Genomic DNA, 20,462 nt, shown 5'->3' with positions numbered 1-20,462 from the left:
AGATAGATAGCTAGCGAGAGAGATAGCGAGACAGATAGATAGATGAGCTAGGAAGAGAGATAGATAGATAGATAGCGAGATAGATAGATAGCGAGACAGCGAGAGCGAGAGAGACAGCGAGAGAGAGAGACAGCGAGAGAGAGAGACAGCGAGAGAGAGAGACAGCGAGAGAGAGAGAGAGACAGCGAGAGAGAGAGAGACAGCGAGAGAGACAGCGAGAGAGACAGCGAGAGAGAGAGAGACAGCGAGAGAGAGAGAGACAGCGAGAGAGAGAGAGACAGCGAGAGAGAGAGAGAGAGACAGCGAGAGAGAGAGAGACAGCGAGAGAGAGAGAGAGAGAGACAGCGAGAGAGAGAGAGACAGCGAGAGAGAGAGAGACAGCGAGAGAGAGAGAGACAGCGAGAGAGAGAGAGACAGCGAGAGAGAGAGACAGCGAGAGAGAGACAGCGAGAGAGAGACAGCGAGAGAGAGAGAGACAGCGAGAGAGAGAGAGACAGCGAGAGAGAGACAGCGAGAGAGAGACAGCGAGAGAGAGAGAGACAGCGAGAGAGAGAGAGACAGCGAGAGAGAGAGAGAGACAGCGAGAGAGAGAGAGAGACAGCGAGAGAGAGAGCTATTATATTGACACCTAGGACAGATGAGCAAAAGCTTGGTCAAAGAGGTAGGTTTTAAGGAGCGTCTTAAAGGATGAGCGAGCTGGAGAGACAAAGCGGTTTAGGGAGGGAATTCCAGATCTTAGAGTCTAGACGGCTGAAGGCACGGCCACCACTGGTGGGGTGAAGGATGTGGGGGATGGACAATGGACTAGAGTTGGAGGAATGCAGAATTCCCTGAGGGTTCTGGGGCTGGAGGAGGTTACGGAGATAAGGAGGGGCGAGGTCATGGTGGAATTTGAGCATGAGGATGAGAATTTTAAAATAAAGGTGTTGCTGGACCAGGAGCCAATGTGGGTCAGCGAGCACACGGGTGGTGGGTGAATGAGACTTGGAGAGAGTTCGGATACGGATAGTAGAGTTTGGGATGAGCTTAGGTTTACAGAGATTGGAAGATGGGAGGCCGGCCAGGAGAGCATGGAATAGTCGAGTCTAGAGGTAACAAAGGCATGGATGAGGGTTTCAGCTGCAGATGGGCTGAGGCAGGGGCGGAGACGGGTAATTTTACGGAGGTCGAAGTAGGCGCTCTTAGTGATGGAGAGGATACGGTGTCGGAAGCTCAGCTTACGATCACAAATAGGATGTCATAGCCTTTTTTAAGTCTCATGTAAAATTTTAATCACATGTCTTTTGAAAATCCATGCCATATGTTGTGGATCGTGCTTGCCCATCTTTTTAGTTTACTTCTTTAGAATTGGTGAGAAAGAAGATTGCTTCTAAATCCATGTTAATGACTCCTTAGGGCCCCAAAGGTCACTATATAAGCACCAATAGCATCTCATATAATGGTCTTCAGCATTTTCTCCACTACTGATGTTACAAGTTGAAAAGAATGACTTTTTGACAAGGGAAAGCAAAGCTGCTTTGAAAAAAATCTCTCAGCAAGGTGAGCAGGTAAATAAAAATAACAGGAAGCTACAAAGGAAACAAAAGTATTTCCGGTTAGTATTAGATGGCATTTTTTTTTATTTTTTAAATGTCACAACTTATTCCTTCTGCATTTTCAGCAGAACGAACTCCTGCAAGGGCACTTGATCACTTACCCAGCTATTTCCAGAATTTCTCATGGTTTTTTTTCCCCCAATGGGGTTTCACAAACCTTTTACATTACATTGAGTGGAAATGGGTTTGCTGCAGTCGAGGCTGTGCACATACACATTGCCGGTTTTATAGACAACAAACTATTATAGTAAGACCACTTGAAGAGCAACGAAGACTAGAAATGAACATGTTCTCGATGAATTAGTATCGACGTGTAGATTTTAAAGTATTCTTTATTTAAAATGAAACTATAGCAGGAGGGTTTGCTTTAATTATTTTTTAAAAAATTAAATAGGAGCTTCAGTCACTCTACTAAGCACGGACATTAGTAGTGTCTGAAATACATGTAGCAATTGGTAATGGGGGTCCCAGTGTGCACGGTAGTTTGTGCAGGACTTTACAGAAATTGGCATTGCATAGAATCAATAGGATAAACTTTGTCTGCTTCAGAATCATACTGCTGTTTGGAAAATGTTACTGCAGGATCAAGAGAGCTTTAATGGCATTACTGGAAAGTGCTAAGCTAGCTTTGCTGAGATTATTTCACACAGAGACCCTTCTTCGAGATTTGGAAGGTATTAATATTCTGCAGGAGAATATACAAGCAGTCGTATTTTAAATCTGAATGCAAAAGCAAAATATTGCGGATGCTGGAAATCTGAAATAGAAACAGAAAATGCTGGAAATACTCAGCAGGTTGGGCAGCATCTATGGGGAGAGAAACGGAGTTAACGTTTCAGTCTGATGACCTTTCATCAGAGCAGTAACATTGCTAAAAAATAAAAACTTCAAAACTGATTAATCATTACTCCCCATAATCCTTTCTCAGCACAGTGCATACAACTATCGTGATGTAACTACAATAGAATTCAAGAATTAGAAAATAAAGTCATGAGGTTACACCCATGTATAGTTTATTTTCCTCTCTATGAATACAAAACTGACATTCATTCAAGCATATAGACTGCCATTTTCCACAAGTCATAAAACAAGTTTTTCCAGCTGTTTTTCTGATGTGCAGCGGTGCCCTCTGATGAACATATCACTGAGGCAGTGCTAGACTGTATTTCCTGCCTGTTTTGTGCAGAAATATACATTAAATACTTTGCACAAACATCCATTGTCCCACAGTGGTAACTTGAACAAGTTGATACTTACAGCGAGATGGATTCTTCATTTCAAAATTGCACTCAATACTCTTTCTGAAGCATTCCGAACTACCAATTTGCAAGCAGTACCTGCCGCCCTCTGTTTCCCACCGTGCTCATGCTAATAGGATTTAAGATGGAAAGTTCCATTCAGCTTCTTTCAAACAGCATTACTCAGCTTTCAGCTCCACAAAGTAACTAAAGATCGTCCCTGAACCAAATGCAACAGCAGCGTTTTGTTTGGATTTAAATAAAAACTTTCAGACCCTGGAGGCACATTACAATATGCACCTGTAATCGCTTACTTTTATCTTACTCATTCTAGTCACTCGGTCTCCAGCCTGATTCTGAAGATACTTTTCCCCTTCTAGTCCGGTTGCTAGGTCGTTGAAAATGAGCAACAATGAAACAGCTCTCAAAAAGCTGAATCATTTAGCCTGGCAGCAACCTGACTCTCAACTAGAAATGCTTACTTGCAAGTAGAAAAAAAAGGAAATAAAAATCAAATAGTCAAGCCATACTGAAGAAACGTTTTAGACCGCTAAAAGAACAAAATGCTGCAATAGTGGTCAAATGGTGGAAATATTAAGGCCTTTGAGCCCAACATAATTTGCCGAATCATTGTTAGTTCACATTTAATAGAAGCCAACCATAAAATAAACTAGAAAACATATTAGCAGTGGTTTTCAAAACCTCATCTATCTCAGAGTGGAAAAAAATAGATTTAAAAAAAAATCAGAATACCAGATACATTTCTTTAAATGTACTGCATTTGGGTTGTTTCTACATTATTCCTTAAAAAATCTTTGTACCGCAATCTTTCTTTATAATGAATTCAGATGCGTGGGATAATCTAACATGCCCAATTAATTTACGGCATACTTAATGAGAGAATAACTTATCACTCACTATTCTTCTAGCTTGGCAGACAGATCAATGGGAGCCAAAGCCTCCAGTTAAAAAGGTGTATTATTTTGGTCTCCGTTTGTCTTCATACACTTTTAAAAGCACTTATTCCACTTCAGCTACAGGAAATGAGCCACTCTGCAGGCTGCAGTCTTTTTCATACTGTAACATTCAAACTAGACTGGCAAGTTGAAGAAAATGGAGAATGCTATAGGAATTAGATTGGAGTTCCTGAATCAATGGTGGAAAATCATCATTGCAAATTATGCTTGAAATGTCTTTATTTCATCAGTTGTAAGTGCCCAGTTAGCTGGCTCCTGATAAAATTATGCTCCTAATATGTAACATTTTGTAAGATTCAAATAAAAATACAATGTAACTGCACTGTAAATACAGTATAATTCCTACAGACTGTAATGTTTAGTTATTAAAAGTGTTTGGTCTTTGTAGTGTATGTAACCGTCTACCTTTAAGAGACTATTGTATGTAACCGTTCACCTTTAAGAGAACTATTTTAGGTGTGGCACTACTTGTTTGGCTTCTGTATACGATAATACCGACGGTGACCACACCGGTATACAAGTGCTGTGGCTTGATTTATAGGGCAGATTCGCCCTGACCTTCGAATAGTAAAGTCCTGTTTGTTTGTTACTCCTGAAGTCTGTGTCGTTATTAACTGCACAACCCACAGACTTTACAGTGGCGACGAGTCCGATCGTACCCTGCGGCAAGACTACCAAAGCAACTAAAGAGCGTCGAAGAGAGGCAACCGCCCTCGTCGTTCTGCTGGGAGAAAACACGAGGCTGCAGCAATAGAAAGGAGGAAGACTTTAGCAACAAAAGCTTCCATCAGCAACAGGCACTGACTGTCCCTTCTGCCACGGTGCGGAGTGAGCAGATCAGCAGGAAGCAAGGCGGCCACGGAGACTGAGTAAGGGAAAGTGTAAAGAATATCCGGAGGATAAGGGCTGTGCGCTCGACCACGGTCGAGGGGGAAAGGAGCCGGACGGAAAGTCGGGTCCAACGGCGTCGTGAGACAGCCAGACCGCGATCGGCGGGAAAGCCGGGCAGCGACCGAAGCCACGAAGCGCTGAGACCGGGAGCGTAGGCGCGGGAAGAGAGAAACTCAGCCGCAGCCGGGGAGGGAAGCACCGGACTGCGAGAGGGCTGGGAGGCAAATGGGAACCGAGCGTGCAGGAGAAACAGAGCCGACCAAGGGAGACTGCGCGAGAGCCAGTCCAGCGGCTGAACTGTTCTCCGCCAACGGGAGTACCCAGCGCCGGTAGAGCCGAGCGGGCGGGAGAGAGAGAGACAGAGCCGAGTAAGGGGAACTGTGCGAGAGCCAGCCCAGCGGCTGAACCTGTCCGCTGTGGGGAAAGCGTACCCCTCCCACCAGGGAAGAAACGCGGGAAGCCGCCATTAGGCGGAGAAGACGACAGACGCGGGAAACCGCCATTGAAGGGGCGGGGAGAGAAGGAAAGAGCGGGAAACCGCCATTTTCGCGGGAAAAGCCGCCATCTTAGAAAAAAAATAATAATAATTTAAAGAAATACTTGTGTTGTTCCCAAGGAAAGGAAGATGCCTGAGCATGGGGACATCAACGGTTTTAATTCTGAGATAGAAGACTGGACCACGTACGTGGAACGTATTGAGATACATTGTAAGGCTAATAAAATAGCAAAGGATGAAAAAGCTTTAACCTTACTTAACATAATGGGTGCGAAAACATTCGGGTTGTTGAAGCATCTTCTCTCACCAGCTAAACCGGCGGATCAGACTTTCGATGATATTGTAGCAGTGCTGAAGGATCACTTGAACCCCGCACCGTTGATGTTGGCTGAACGATTCAAATTCTATGCAAGAACGCAACGGAAAGACGAAAGCAACGCGGAATACTTGGTCGAACTGCGTAGGCTAGCGAAACACTGCCAGTTCGGAGGGAATCTGACAGAGGCACTGCGAGACAAGTTCGTATGCGGATTGTCCAAGGAAGGGACGCAAAAGCGACTACTCGAAGAGAACGATCTTCCACTGGATAAGGCTGTCCTTATCGCAGCATCAAACGAAGCCGCAGCGAAAGGAACTGCGGAAATGCAGCTAAAGGCAGCGGCACTCGGTGTGGACCAAATTACCTCGAGTATAACAAAATGCTATCGCTGTGGGAAGACAACACACGATCAGAACCAATGCTGGTTTAAGAACCAGGAATGTAGGAAATGTGGCAAACTGGGTCACATCGCTAAGGTATGCCGGTCAGGGAAGAAGACCAACAACCAAAGGAAGCCATCACAGGAAAAGTACAACAAGGTACACAAGGTGGCTGAGAAGAGTTCAGACGAACAGAATTCAGACTCAGACCCAAACGGCCAGGAGCTGGGTAGTCTGAGAATTCATAATGTGAGTAAGGAAGCTGACCTACAAACTATCTGGGTCATGCTAAAAATAGCTGGAGTCCAAGTGAAAATGGAGTTGGACACTGGATCAGCTGTATCAGTCATAAATCGAAGGGATTACCACAGGCTATTCTCACATATACCCTTAAGAGATACCAAGTTCGTATTGCAGACATACACGGGGCATAAAGTATACCCCATGGGAAAGATAAGAGTCAAGGTGAGAGATAGGGGTAAAGAACACCCAAGAATGAACTTATACGTACTACCTGAGGGAGGACCACCACTTCTAGGACGGGAGTGGATCAAGAAAATAGACATGGAATGGCACTACCTACAAGCAATGACGAGTGAGGACTCGGTGCAGACAAGCAGCTCAGACTCTGAGCCGGAAGACGATAAGTCCAGCCCAAGTATGAAAAACAAGGTTAACATGAACTCACTGACTAAGGTTGGAAAAACGATGGCGTGTATAAAGACAGAGAATTCTGAGTCTGTTCAAGTTACAGACATATGCATTACGGAGGAACACCGGGCTCGAACTCAACGTTATCTCAAAGTACGACAACAATTAGAACAATTGAGTTACCGTCTCGTACAAGAGATGAAAACAATGAAAAAGTTCTATGACACCGAATGGGAGAGTCTGGAAAGACAACAGAACCTGCTGGCTCAAGCAGAGAGCGACCATAGAGCCATCGTGACCAATTACCGATCACATCGCCCTTATGATGTTCAGGAGTTAGAATATTTGCATGATCTAGAGATACAGCATAAAGGCAAACCACGCTACACTGAGGATTTTGTCCTGCAATTGGAGACGGAGCTAGTGCAGGCAAGGTTAAGAGAAGCTGAATCGCAATGTGCACTTAAAGAGATGCAGAAAAAAATCTTGGACATAGAAAAGAGAAACGCTTCTTTACCTGATGAGAATAATGTGGCCATGTTGCAAGAGGAGCTTATAGGGGCGAAACTGAAAGAAGCTAAGCAAAGGATGTTGGAACTTGAAACACAGAACCAAATCAGCAGTAACCAGCTATGTCGAGCAGAGAAGGAGTGCAATGGTCTACAGGAGAAGGTGCAATATCTCTCAGCCCAGAATAAGGGACTACTCACTCAGTTAAATGAAAGTAAAGGGAAAATGGCTGAGATAGACTGCAAGAATAAAGAAGATTTGATGGCAGTGAGACTTCGAGAGGCAGATAGCATAGCAGCCTTGGCTGAACTCCAACAGAAAATTGCGAAAGAAGCAAAAGAAGAGGAATCTTCAGGAAGCCAGGATTTTATTCCAGTTCTTCTCTACGACTCCTTACAAGCAGAGTGTGAGAAGTTGAAAGAACAGTATGAACAGGCCCAGGCTATAATTCTGGAGGGGGTTAACTCGGCAACCTCCGAAAAGCTAGTTTCAGTAGAAGCATATGAGCAACTAAAGGTTGAACATGAGCAAGAAGTCCAAAGGCTGCAGGAAATTCTTGATGAGCTCAAGGCCAAGACAGGCTCATCGGTAGACGTTCCATCCATAGATGAGAAATTAGAGGTGAAAGACATGGCAGAACATGAAAGACAAGATGTCCAAGAACTCATAAAAATATTGAAGGAAACCCAAGACAAATATGAGGCGGCAATGACCGAGGTTCAACAACTTGAAGAACAGATTCAACTGGGAATCCTTTCAGTGGAAGAAAAGGAAACTGTAAGAAACACAGAGACTGTAAGAATGGCCCCTGAACATGAGCTAGAGAGCATCAAGGCGCAACTTCTCCGAGCGCTGAAAGCCAAAGTACAAGAGGAAAAGAAGGTGAAAGCATTGGAGGAAAAGGTGGATGAAATGGAGAAGACTCTGATCCACAGTGTTCCCGTGGAAGAGTTAATGGTCAGCCAACTCCTTCATATGCTGAGGGACAAGACTCTGCAATGGGAACAATCTGAACACGAGCTTCAATCTTCAAAGGGAAGGAGTTCGGAGCTCTCAAAAGTTATGGAAATAGCTGAGTTTGCAACACAGATTTTACTGGGATGCCAAAAGTACGCTGAATCACGTCTATGTGAACAACAGAATGTTGAAACAGCTGCTCCAGTAGAAGGATTGAATAGCCCGATCAATCAATCCCCGATGGAAGGGGAAGTGTTGAAATCACAAATGAGGTCCTTAGTGAAGGATTTGCAGGAAACCCAGGAAGAGCGGGATGACTATGAACGCATGAAGAAGTCCCTTCAGGAAAGATGTCTAGGGAGGGAACAACAGTCGGCTAACGTCCAGTTGGGTAAGGAAGTAGTAGCAGGCCCTCTCGCTAGACTAGCTCAGGATGACACCGAATATTACCATGACCTGTTGAGCGACACGGAATATTACGAGGACTTGGTCTGCCCAGCTTGTGATGAAAACTCCCAAAGTGCAGAAATCAGGATGAAGCACTTAAAGTCTAAGGAACATAGGGAGATGGTGGCGCTACAGCTGGCAGCTGAGAAGGGAGCCCCGAGAGTCTCCAAGAAGCAAAAAAGGAAAAGACGAAGCCGAAGATGATAACCATCTAAATCATTATCACTTCTAATGGGAAAGTAGGGAAAAATTACTAAGGCAGTCCAGCTGTTTGTAAAAGTCAGCACTGCTGGTTCAGCAGGACGGAAGTTCAAGCTGTTACGTCAAGGGAAAGACTATTGGATGAGTCACGCTAGCAATGTGAACCGGCTACACCACAGAGATGTTGTTCGGACCGAGTCAAGACCAGAGACTGAATCTGTGAACTGTTCCCACAGAGACTGAACCTGTGAACTGTTTTCCGCAGAGACTATATCTGTAAATTGTTTACATGAAGTTGAATATATGTTATGTTTAATGGGGAATACGTATGTTGTAAGCTAAAAAGGGAGGATTGTAGTGTATGTAACCGTCTACCTTTAAGAGACTATTGTATGTAACCGTTCACCTTTAAGAGAACTATTTTAGGTGTGGCACTACTTGTTTGGCTTCTGTATACGGTAATACCGATGGTGACCACACCGGTATATAAGTGCTGTGGCATGATTTATAGGGCAGATTCGCCCTGACCTTCGAATAGTAAAGTCCTGTTTGTTTGTTACTCCTGAAGTCTGTGTCGTTATTAACTGCACAACCCACAGACTTTACAGTCTTGATAATCCATTAGGTGGATTACAGCCATTTGGGTGTAAGTGCGGAGTTGCATCTACCCTGGGCCTTTACCACTGACCATGTCAAAGTTTGTGGTTCAGAGGGAGGTTCTTTAATTTAAATGCATTCAGCGGGCATGGAGAACCCACCCCTTCCTCCAAAAAAGGCCAGAAAGTCTGGCCAAAGAGCCCCAGGCAGCTTCCCCCAACACCACCGCCCCCCCCAGAAACATCTTGCAGCTGTCACCCTTGTAAGGGGACACTCAGGTAGGTCCCACTTCTAGGCGTACCTATGGTGACCCTACTCGGAGTCCCGAAGGCCAGGCGGAGCACGGAAATTCAAACGTTGGGAGTCCCCACTCCTGACCCCAACCCTTGTGACAATGGCCTTATAAGAGGCGGGCAGAGGCTCTATTCCTACAAGGTCATTCTGGAAACTTGGACGCAAGATCAGGACCCAATATATCCAGATTTCAGTTTTGTTTACAGCTGTTCCAGCAGACTCACGCAGAAGTTACGGTAAAAGTCTGCTGAAACTACTGCAGATTTTTGGGGCTTGTAAAGTTTCTCCATAGATGATTATTCATTTTGTAACTTAATTGAATAAAGACACTTACTAAATTCTGAACAAATACCAGAGAAGTAAAGCATTGTTTCCCATTTCCTGTACATGAATCATTTAAAAATAAGTGTCCTTGTGTCTGGTCAGCAAACATATCTTCAAGTTGTTGAATGGCCAGGCGATATGCAAGACTGGTCATTTGAGGTCAAGTTTTTTTAAAATTAGTTCCTGGGATGTGGGCGTCACTGCCAAGGCCAGCAGTTATTGCCCATCCCCAAGTGCCCTCGAGAAGGTGGCGGTGAGCCGCCTTCTTGAACTGCTGCAGTCCGTGTGGTGAAGGTACTCCCACACAGTGCTGTTAGGGAGGGAGTTCCAGGATTTTGACCCAGCGACGATGAAGGAATGGTGATATATTTCCAAGTCAGGATGGTGTGTGACTTGGAGGTGGTGATGTTCCCATGCGCCTGCTGCCCTTGTCCTTCTAGGTGGAAGAGGTCGTGGGTTTGGAAGGTACCGTCGAAGAAGCCTTGGCGAGTTGCTGCAGTGCGTCTTGTAGATGGTACACTGCAGCCACGGTACGCCAGTGGTGAAGGAGTGAATGTTTAAGGTGGTGGATGGGGTGCCAATCAAGCGGGCTGCTTTGTCCTGGATGGTGTCGAGCTTCTTGAGTGTTGTTGGCGCTGCACTCATCCAGGCAAGTGGAGAGTATTCCATCACACTCCTTATTTGTGCCTTGTAGATGGTGGAAAGACTTTGGGGAGTCAGGAGTTGAGACACTCGCCGCAGAATACCTAGCCTCTGACCTGCTCTTCTTGCCTTTCACTGGTCCAAAGAAAGAGCTTTTATTAAATGTTCTCAGCTGATAAGCATTTATCAGTCACTCAATAGAGAAACTTCATAGTTTTCAACATAGCACAGTAGAAACCTTTGTGTCAATTTAATGAAAAATAAAACACGCAGAATGAAGGTGACCTTGTACAACACCACTAGAATTGAATTAAACAAAATGGCTCCTATTACTAATGGTCACAAGCCTCCTACAACATTTTTAAGACAATTTTCCAAACTGAATAGTGCTGCCTGGTGCCAAATTGTTTCATGTCTTAACTTAGCATCAGCAAGAGCAAGTCTAGTGCTGATGTAAAAGTAATGTCTTGTTCCACACTCTGATGATATCTGTATATACACTGAATGCATTTGCAAGTTTCCTGGAAGTTACTATTTTAATGAGTCATTTACTGTATCTGCAGCATGCAACAGATTATTTCTGCAAACTAATTATATGGTTGGAGTCTGAAAATCTGTTTCTCCTGTCTGACCTCACACCTATCCAGTCATACACGTGTCAGCAAACAATTCAACCCCTTCAAACCCAGGAAAGGACACCGACTCCAACCAACAGGACCTTGAGACAGGACCCCTCGTTTACCCTGCCCACCCTACCAAACACGAGTCCTCAATCCTGAAGGACACACTATTACCAGCGCGTGCATAACTGTCGACAAAGCCAATGTATTCTCCTAGAACGATAGCAAAATACTGCAGATGCTGGAAATCCGAAATAACAACAGAAAATGCTGGAAAAACTCAGCAGGCCAGGCAACATCCATGGAGAGAAAATAGAGTCAATGTTTCGGGTGAAAACCCTTTGTCAAGACTGGAAAGCTCCCAGAAGCATGTCGTAATCGGTGTACAATTACTTCACAAAATATGAACCTGCATGTGTACTCTAGAATGTTTAAGAAAATATTTATACAAATTAAAAAAGGAATACATCTGCATTGTCATAATAGGTTTCAGTTTTTTTTAAAAATTTATTAGGGAGGGGGTCATTGAACCTTATTTACCTTCGGTATCTTTCATATTCCCCATTCTACAGTAAACTCTTGTTTAAATGGCACTTACTTATCCGGAATTCTTTAATAACCGGCAAAATAGATAACCGGTAATCTTGCCGAATCCATCCAGCACTCGTTTTGCCGAGTACGAGTCTCCTGCAGTGGCCGAGTTAGTCAGTGGTTTTTATTTTTGTTTGCGTTAAAAATGGCCTACCTCTCCGTTATCCAGAATTTTATCACCAACCGGCACCATCCCGGTCCCGTAGGTGCTGGATAAGAGTTTACTGTAATTGGTAACTTTGAAATTGGTTATTGTCACATAATGTCCTGGGATCCAGTTTGTATATGACATTAAGCCACAATGCATAAAGCGAAGAACACAACATGGGGGCTACATCAGCCAGTGCGGTGGTACAGTTTCCTTTCACCTCTGGGGCACACGCCCAAATTCAGTCTGAACTGATGGGATGAAAGTGTTCGCTCTGCCACCTAACGGGTCCTATGTTAAATGAGTTTGCTTAATCTCAAATCAATTCCTACAGAGTCTGGTTCCATAGCACAGAACTCCTCACAACTTGACGAAGACTGCAGTCTCCAAGGCCATAAAGGTGACTGTTGTGGGAAGCGTAAAGTATCACAGTCGTGCAAGTAGGTGTTGCTCTTCAGGGAGGTTTGGATTAGCTCAGTGTAGAACGAGTACTCTGCAAATAGTCCACGTCATACCCGGCCTGGGAGCATCTGACACCAACAGAGGATAGAAAAACTCATAATATTGATATTGCTCACACTGATGTGCGTAAATGTTCCCCAAAACATTTGAACTAAAATGGATTTTTTGGCTCAGAGACAAAATTGGTACATAAGAATTAGGAGCAGGAGTAGGCCATACGGCCCCTTGAGCCTGATCCGCCATTCAATAAGATCATGGCTGATCATCGACCTCAACTCCACTTTCCCGCCCGATCTCCATATCCCTCGATTCCAAAAATCTATCTCTCTCAGCCTTGAATATACTCAAAGAATCAGCATCCACAGCCCTCTGGGGCAGAGAATTCCAAAGATTCACAACCCTCTGAGTGAAGAAATTCCTCCTCATCTGGTCTTAAATGGCCTACCCCTTATTCTGAGACTATGCCCCCTAGTTCTAGACACTCCAGCCAAGGGAAACAACCTCTCAGCATCTACCCTGTCAATCCCCTTCAGAATCTTGTATGTTTCAATGAGATCACCTCTCATTCTTCTAAACTCCAGAGAGTATCGGCCCATTCTGCACAATCTCTCATCATAGGACAGCCCTCTCATCCCAGGAATCAATCTAGTGAACCTTCGCTGCACCGCCTCCAAGGCAAGTATATCCTTCTTTAGATAAGAAAGCCAAAACTGTGCACAGTACTCCAGGTGTGGTCTCACCAAGGCCCTGTAGAGTTGTAGCAAGACTTCCTTACTCTTATACTCCAACCCTCTTGCAATAAAGGCCAACATCCCATTTGCCTTCCTTATTGCTTGCTGTACCTGCATGCTAGCTTTCTGTGTTTCTTGCACGAGGACACCCAAATCTCTCTGAACACCAACATTGAAAAAGTTTCTCAGCATTTAAAAAATATTCTGTTTTTTTATTCTTCCTACCAAAGTGAATAACCTCACATTTCCCTACATTATACTCCATCTGCCACCTTACTGCCCACTCACTCAGTCTATCTATATCCCTTTGCAGACTCTGTGGCCTAGAAATTCAGTGCCCTTAGCACCGATTTTGCGGCGCTAGAGGGCCTAGCGCTGCAATTGGCGCCGGTTCCTAAATTGCCTGGGGCCCTTCCGCGGCGGTAGACCGGTAGCGCTGCGCCGGCACCGATGACGTCATCGGTGTGCGCAGCGTCCCGGTTGCCGTGGTAACCCGGCCCCAAGCCGAAATTCAGTTGCGGCCGCCTCGCCAGTGGCAGCCGCAATTAAGACTCCGGCAAACGGGTGTTGCCGGAGTCTGCGCCGGCGCTTTAAGGAGGCGCGGCGGCCGGCCGCTTTCCCGCCGGCCGCCTGCCCGCAGCTCCCTCCCCGGACTTCTCCCCCCCCCTCCCCGCCCCAACAGATGCAAGCCCGGCACTTGTCCGAGGTGCCGGGCTCATTTTTGAGGAGATTTGCGCGGGCCGCGGCCGGGTGCAGGCAGCTCCTCCTTAACGGAAGGAGGAGGCCTGCACTTCCCGAGCCTGCCGCACCGCAGCGGGCGCCGCAGCGCCAGAATAGCGCCGCAATGCGGCGCGTTGCGCCAGTTTTCAGGCGCTAAAACCCTTCAGTAGCGCTGGCAGCCATTTGGGCGTGGCGCTACTGAATTTTTGGCGCGCGCAAAGGGACTTAGCGCCGGCGCTAACTTCCGGCGCTAAAGCCCTGGCGCAGCGCAAACTCAATTTCTAGGCCTGTGTGTTCTCCTCACAGCTTACAGTCCCACCTAGCTTTGTATCATCAGCAAACTTGGATACATTACACTCGGTCCCTTCATCTAGGTCATTAATATAGATTGTAAATAGCTGAGGCCCCAGCACTGATCCTTGCGAGGTTTGATCAGAGCAATAAAAAAAGTAGAAACAAGCCTCTTGGGCTGTGCCGTGATTAAGCGAGTCCATTTTTGTTTATATATGATCAAATTTTTAAAAAGTGACCATAAAGCTTTTAGTGGAATGCGTATGCCTTATGGATGCCAACCACATGATGATGCAAGGATGTGATATTTTATTGACTGCGCAACAATATAATAGCCAACTGAAACCCAAATGTAGGTTAATTCCATCTAGAAGAAATTTTGTTCCAACCTTGTTACTGTGTCTGTTGTAGTTGTATCAGCAAAGCATTCACCATCCTAAAGCTACACAAAAAAAAAACTAATCGTACAACAGATGGCCTTCAGTGGGCAGAACCCGGTGATGAGCCAAATTAGGCAAGCAATGCACAGCGAATGAATTTAGCGTCACAACAAATACTCTATTTCAATGAATGCCTTTCGATCGCCCCGATGGCTTAGTGGGTAATGCGCCACATGATGTGTCACTGTGGCATACAGATCAGGACTGATCTGGCTGAATGCCCGTTCTGTGTTCAGTTAGCCAGTTCTAAAGCAGGAGGCAGTGGGGCTCTGCTAATTGACTTTCGTGTCCGCTAGCTGGGGAGGAAAACAAACTCAGCTAGAGTTCCTGCTTGTCCAATGACACCTGCTGGAAGTGTGAAGGATTGAGTTTCTCTAGGATAGCCCTTACAGTTGAATAATCTGATACACAACTACTGTCCAGACTGGCAAATGAAGAGCAGGAACTTGGGTGAGGTCCCAGAAATGAGCTGGTAATCTTGGACAAATCTTAGCTTTTTAGGAGAATGAGGATAAGAGGGAGGGGGAAGGAAAACTGCAGTAAAAAAAAACAATGACACTTGCTATGACAAATGTTGTTTTTCCAAATTTTCTTTCATACTGGTGCAGTCTACAACAGAGCTGGAAGAAAACATAAGAAAATGTCTTTCACTGTTCAATAAACTGCTAATTTATCCACGCCTCCCCCTCACAACTGTTTTAAGCTCGAAACAGTCAATCTATTTTGTGATTTCAGAGAATATCTTATAGGGAAGGAGATGCAACAGAACTGATAAGAAGCACCCCAGAAATACAAACATTTGTTGCAAGCCCCTGCCTATACTGAGCATCAGCAGAATCCACGCTGGCTAGTGAAATGAGCAAACCACAAACACAGCTTTCAGCTTCATGAACAGCGGACCCAACGAAAGACACCTTGAAACAAGGCAAATTACAGAATGTTTTCACTTTAAAAAAATGTACAGTTCAGTGAATTCTCGCTGCCCATCTCATAGCATGCTGCAAGATTTACTGTAGGAAGTCAAAAATGACACAAAGAGGCAAAGCCGCCTTTTTAAATTCAGCCTTTATGTTAAACACATAATCTAACACTAAACACTTAGAAGCAGTCAACTTGTATCACACTCGGACGTCTTAATTTTCATATAATTAAAATGTACAATTTTCCAGTTTGATCGCCTTTTTTGATCTGTAGATCCAGTAGATTGCTGCCCTACTTTTACACTGTTTCTCACACTAATACTTAGCCAGTGCACTGAAAATTATGTAATAAACAAAGCTAAACAAATATTCACCAGAAAACAAAATTGGGATAACCACCGCAAATTATTTTTAAAAAAATCAGTAGACTTACACGAGGACATCTTATATTGCACAAGTGCTGCAATCTCAAGGTATTAAATGCTTCCAATGTATTTAATTTTATCACCGTCCTTGATGTGTAGAACCACAGTGCAATTACAAAAAGCGTACGGTGGTGAGCACTTCCTTTAATTGAACAATAAGCAGCAGTTAAATTACGAACGTTTATTTACAGGCTAGATGGTTGAACCACAGTTATGTGGTGTGCTGGATTTCTTAGTCAACTATTTGAAACCATTTTGTCATCATTTAATGTGCAATTGAACGGAGTGGGTAGTGGGCTCGCACATTGTGCTTTCACCTCTGGGTCTGAATCCAACCCGAGTGACGGGTTGATAATCATCTCTCTCTGTCGGTTATAACGTTTATTTGAGAAATGAGTATAAACCCAGTATCTAGTGGGCACAGGTGCATTAAGCAAAAAGTGCCCTTAATTCACCACAATTTGGCAACCTTACTCAACAGGCCATAAGGATCACTAATGGAGGAAATTGGGTTTTAATTTGCATCTGACTATGCTATGGAGGGACTCATTATATGGTTTGAATGTTGTATTCCCCAGTATTGATAGCCCTGCCTTTAACAAGCATGGAAATTCAACCAATTGTTAGAGAAAATACAGTGGCTTAGAAATTCATCTCGGGCGGTGGTACAAAACGGGCAGTATTGGATCGGCCCGCTGTTATACGCTCCGCCTGATATTCAGTTCCATTGCAGACATGGGAACTGAATATCAGGCGCCGTGTAGAACAGGCGGCCTATCCGATACGGCCCGTTTTGTGCCCAAGACAAATTTCTAGGCCAATGATTTAATATTTACTGTTTACAGAGCTCAGTGGAATGTTGGCCTGATTTAAGCATCTTCAGAAAGCAGAGCCATTCTGGAGGCGCAGTATAGTAATGGGATTGAAGGACATAAAGGAAGGAAAGGACTTGCTTCTAGATCGCACCTTTCATGACCCCAGGACACCCCAAAGCGCCTTAAAACCAATTTAGTATTTTTGAAATGTAAACACTGCTGTAACACAGGGAAACAAGGCACCGCAAGGTCCCACAAACAGCAATGGGATACATGACTAGATAATCCATTTTAGTGATACTGGTTGAGGAATAAATACTGGGCAGGACACTGGGAGTCCTCCCCAGCTCTTCTTCAAATAGTGTCATGGGATCTCTTCTGTCAGCCTCAGGAGGGCAGACTGGTCCTCGGTTTAAAATCTTATCTGAAAGACGGCAGTGAAGCGGCCTTTAGTACTGCACGAAGGTGTCAGTCTGGATTATGTGCTCAAGTTTCTGGAGTGGGTCGTGAACATCTGACTCAGAGGTGAGAGTGTTACCACTGAGCCAAGGCTGACACCTATGGCGAGATGTTGGTCATTAAAAAAAATGCCTACTGGCCTTTTCAGTCCTAAAATGTCCTTATTTTCTTGTTCTGTTTCAATCTCCTCTTTCTCCAGAAATATATCTAGCTATCTCCCAATCCTATTTATACTATTTAATACAGTGGGTAAATTATTCCAGGTATCCAGCAAGATATGTGGAAAAGGTTCTGCATAAATTCCTTATTTACTACTAGGTTCTTAGGGGGAGAAATTGGGTGAGTAGCGCCACCTGTTAGCGCCTAAAGAGGCAGTCAGTGGCTGTAGCGCCACTGGCTGCGCCTCCCGCGATATTCAGCAGGGGCGCTAATGGTGGCGTTAGCCTTTTGCGCTGCGCCGCCACCGATGACGTCATCGGTGTGCGCAGCGCCCCATTCGTGCCCCGATCGCGATATTTGGTAGTGAACGCCGCTGTAGCGCCGTTCGCTACCTGCGCCCGGTTCATGGGGCCTTGCTGCGCCGGCAGAGGCGCAAGTTAAGGTGGAGGTGTGGGGCGGCCGCTTTTTTGGCGGCCGCCAGCCAGCACCTCCGTCCCCGGCCTCCTGGTCCCCCCATTCCCCCCACCGCGGCATTGCCGGCTGTTTCCCGAGAGCCTGGCACTTCTCCTCGGTGCCGGGCTCTTTTGCCGGCACTCGCGATCGGGGCTCGTGCTGTTGCAGGCCCCTCCCCCTTAACAGTGGGAGGAAGGCCTGCAGTACCGCAACGTGCCGTGCCGCAGCGTGTGGCGCTGCGGCATGTAGCGCTGCGAAATTCACTTTCAGCGCCCTAAGAGGGACGCGGAGTGCCTCGAGCTGCGCCCCGTCTCCCTCTAGGGGCACTTCAACTGAATTTGCGGCGATCGCTAATGTGGCGATCGCGGCGCAAATTCCAGCACCCAGGCGAACTTTGCGCCACAGGCCAATTTCTAGGTGTGATAAAAATAATAACTTCCGGGAAGTTATGTCATCACTTCCTGTGAACTGTGAACTGTGTACATACCTCACTTCCTGTCATGTGTCACTTCCTGTTGGACTGGTATAAATACTGGTCTGTTCAGTATTGTAAGAGGCTTCTACCAGAGGCATGGTAAAGACCTCTCTTGTATATAGTGTGTTTATAAGTTACTTAAAGCTTACTTTAAAGTTACTTGATGGTAAGCCTCCTTTTTCTTACATCAATTTAAGTAACTTAGTATTTACACTCACGAATACTAGACCTTCGGACAAACTCGGAATTAAGGATCCAGGGAACCACCCATCATGGAGAAAATCCTTAGACCTATTCGTCTGGACTTGAACCCGAATGCACCAGCAGCTGGCAGGGTATGGAAGCATTGGTACCGTACTTTTGAGAATTTTCTGGATGAATGTGAAGCGGATGCTCCTGCTAGATTGAAGATACTTATCAATTATGTGACCCCAAAAGTGTTCGAATATGTTGATGAATGGGATAATTACGATGAGGTGATTCGGGCACTTAAGAAACTGTATGCCAAGACCCCAAATGAGGTCTATGCTAGACATCTACTGGCCACAGCCCGACAAGGGCCAGGGGAATCAATTGACGAATTCCTGCAAGAACTTCGCAGGCTCAGCGTAGATTGTAACTTTCAGGCAGCCTCAGCTGAGCTGTACCGCCAAGAAATGATTCGTGATGCTTTCATCTGCGGGATTGCCTCTCCATTTATACGCCAGCGTCTACTAGAAAGTAAAACACTTGAGCTACAAAAAGCTTTTGACCTAGCTTGTTCACTGGATTTGGCAAAGAGAAATGCAGACCTCTATCAGCTGCCCAGATCTCGATCTGCTGCTGTAGCTGCAACCAGACAATTCAAGCGGTCTCAGGTGAACCCTATCATGGGGGAATCTAATTCTGATAATTCTGATGAAGAAGAGGAGGACGACCCCACTTTAGCAGCCTCTTGGCAATCTAGGAAGGAATGCTTCTTTTGTGGAGATGCTTTTCACCCTAGGAAAACCTGCCCTGCTCGCAATGCAATCTGCAGTTATTGCGGGAAAAAAGGCAAACTTTAGCAAAGTGTCCTATCAAGGGCCTCTACGAGGGCCAATCCAGCTAAGGCCTACCGAACTGCCCCAATCAGGGCCTATCAAGATGCTCCAGCTAGGACCTATCAAGCTTCCTCTCGAGCTCTCTCCCGAAGAAGCACACCGAGAGTTTTAGCCACTCTCTGTGCAACGACACCAATTACAGCTGCTTGCCCACAGAACCTGTCTCATGCTGCCACAAAAATTTAAATTAAAGGGCATACCTTAGATGCCTTAATTGACTCAGGAAGTACTGATAGTTTCATTAAGGAACAGATTGTTGCGAAATTGAAACTACATGTCTTCCCATCGGACCAGGCAATTGCGATGGCCCAGTCATCACTTAATACCAGAATCTCCGGCTTTTGTGTTGTTGATATGACACTTCATGGTCGTATGTATCCCTCCACCCGACTTTCGGTGCTCAAGGACTTATGTAGTGATCTCCTCTTAGGACTGGACTTCCAAAAACAGCATAAGAAACTCACCATTGAGTTTGGTGGATCCAAACCCAGACTTATTATTTCTAATATACCGTCTAAATTACCATTTTGTGCATTATCAGCAGCTTCACTTGATGAACCCTCATTATTTGCCAGTATTCCGCCTCAATGCCAACCGATAATAACGAAATCGCGGCGCTTTAATCAGGAAGACCAATCTTTTATTGCGGCTGAAATCTCTCGACTTCTAGCAGAGGATATCATTGAACCACGTTCGTCGCCCTGGCGGGCTCAAGTCGTCATTGTCAAGAACCCTCTAAAACCTCACAAACAGCGACTATGCATCGATTATTCGCAAACCATCAATCAATATACCGACTTGGACGCCTACCCATTGCCACGCATTGATGATATGGTTAATAAACTGGCCGAATACAAAGTGTTCTCAACTTACGATTTAAAAAGTGCCTATCATCAGTTACCCTTGAAGGTCTCAGATAAGCAGTACACAGCCTTTGAGGCTAATGGACGGCTGTACCAATTTCGTCGCCTCCCATTCGGGGTTACTAATGGAGTGGCTGTCTTTCAACGGGCAATGGATGGCCTGGTTAAGCAGGAAAACCTAAGGGACACTTTTCCCTATCTTGATAACATTACCATTGCAGGTCACGATCAACAGGAACACGACTCCAACCTCCAAAAATTTCGGGATGCCCTCCATCGCCGTAATTTG

The 20,462-nt window shown here is 45.3% G+C and overlaps 1 protein-coding gene across 1 annotated transcript in view; it reads right to left on the bottom strand.

Annotated features, from left to right (window-relative positions):
* LOC147108140 (nuclear receptor ROR-beta-like) overlaps nt 1-20,462 on the bottom strand; it is a 77,652-nt gene that overhangs the window by 32,188 nt on the left and 25,002 nt on the right. The window lies entirely within an intron of this gene.

The sequence above is a fragment of the Somniosus microcephalus genome, chromosome 13, assembly GCF_052327205.1.
Source record: "Somniosus microcephalus isolate GS21.2 chromosome 13, FLI_Smic_1.0, whole genome shotgun sequence".
In the NCBI taxonomy this organism is placed as follows: domain Eukaryota; kingdom Metazoa; phylum Chordata; class Chondrichthyes; order Squaliformes; family Somniosidae; genus Somniosus; species Somniosus microcephalus.
The sequence above is the reverse complement of the archived record's forward strand: the minus strand, read 5'-3'. Positions and strand labels throughout refer to the sequence as shown.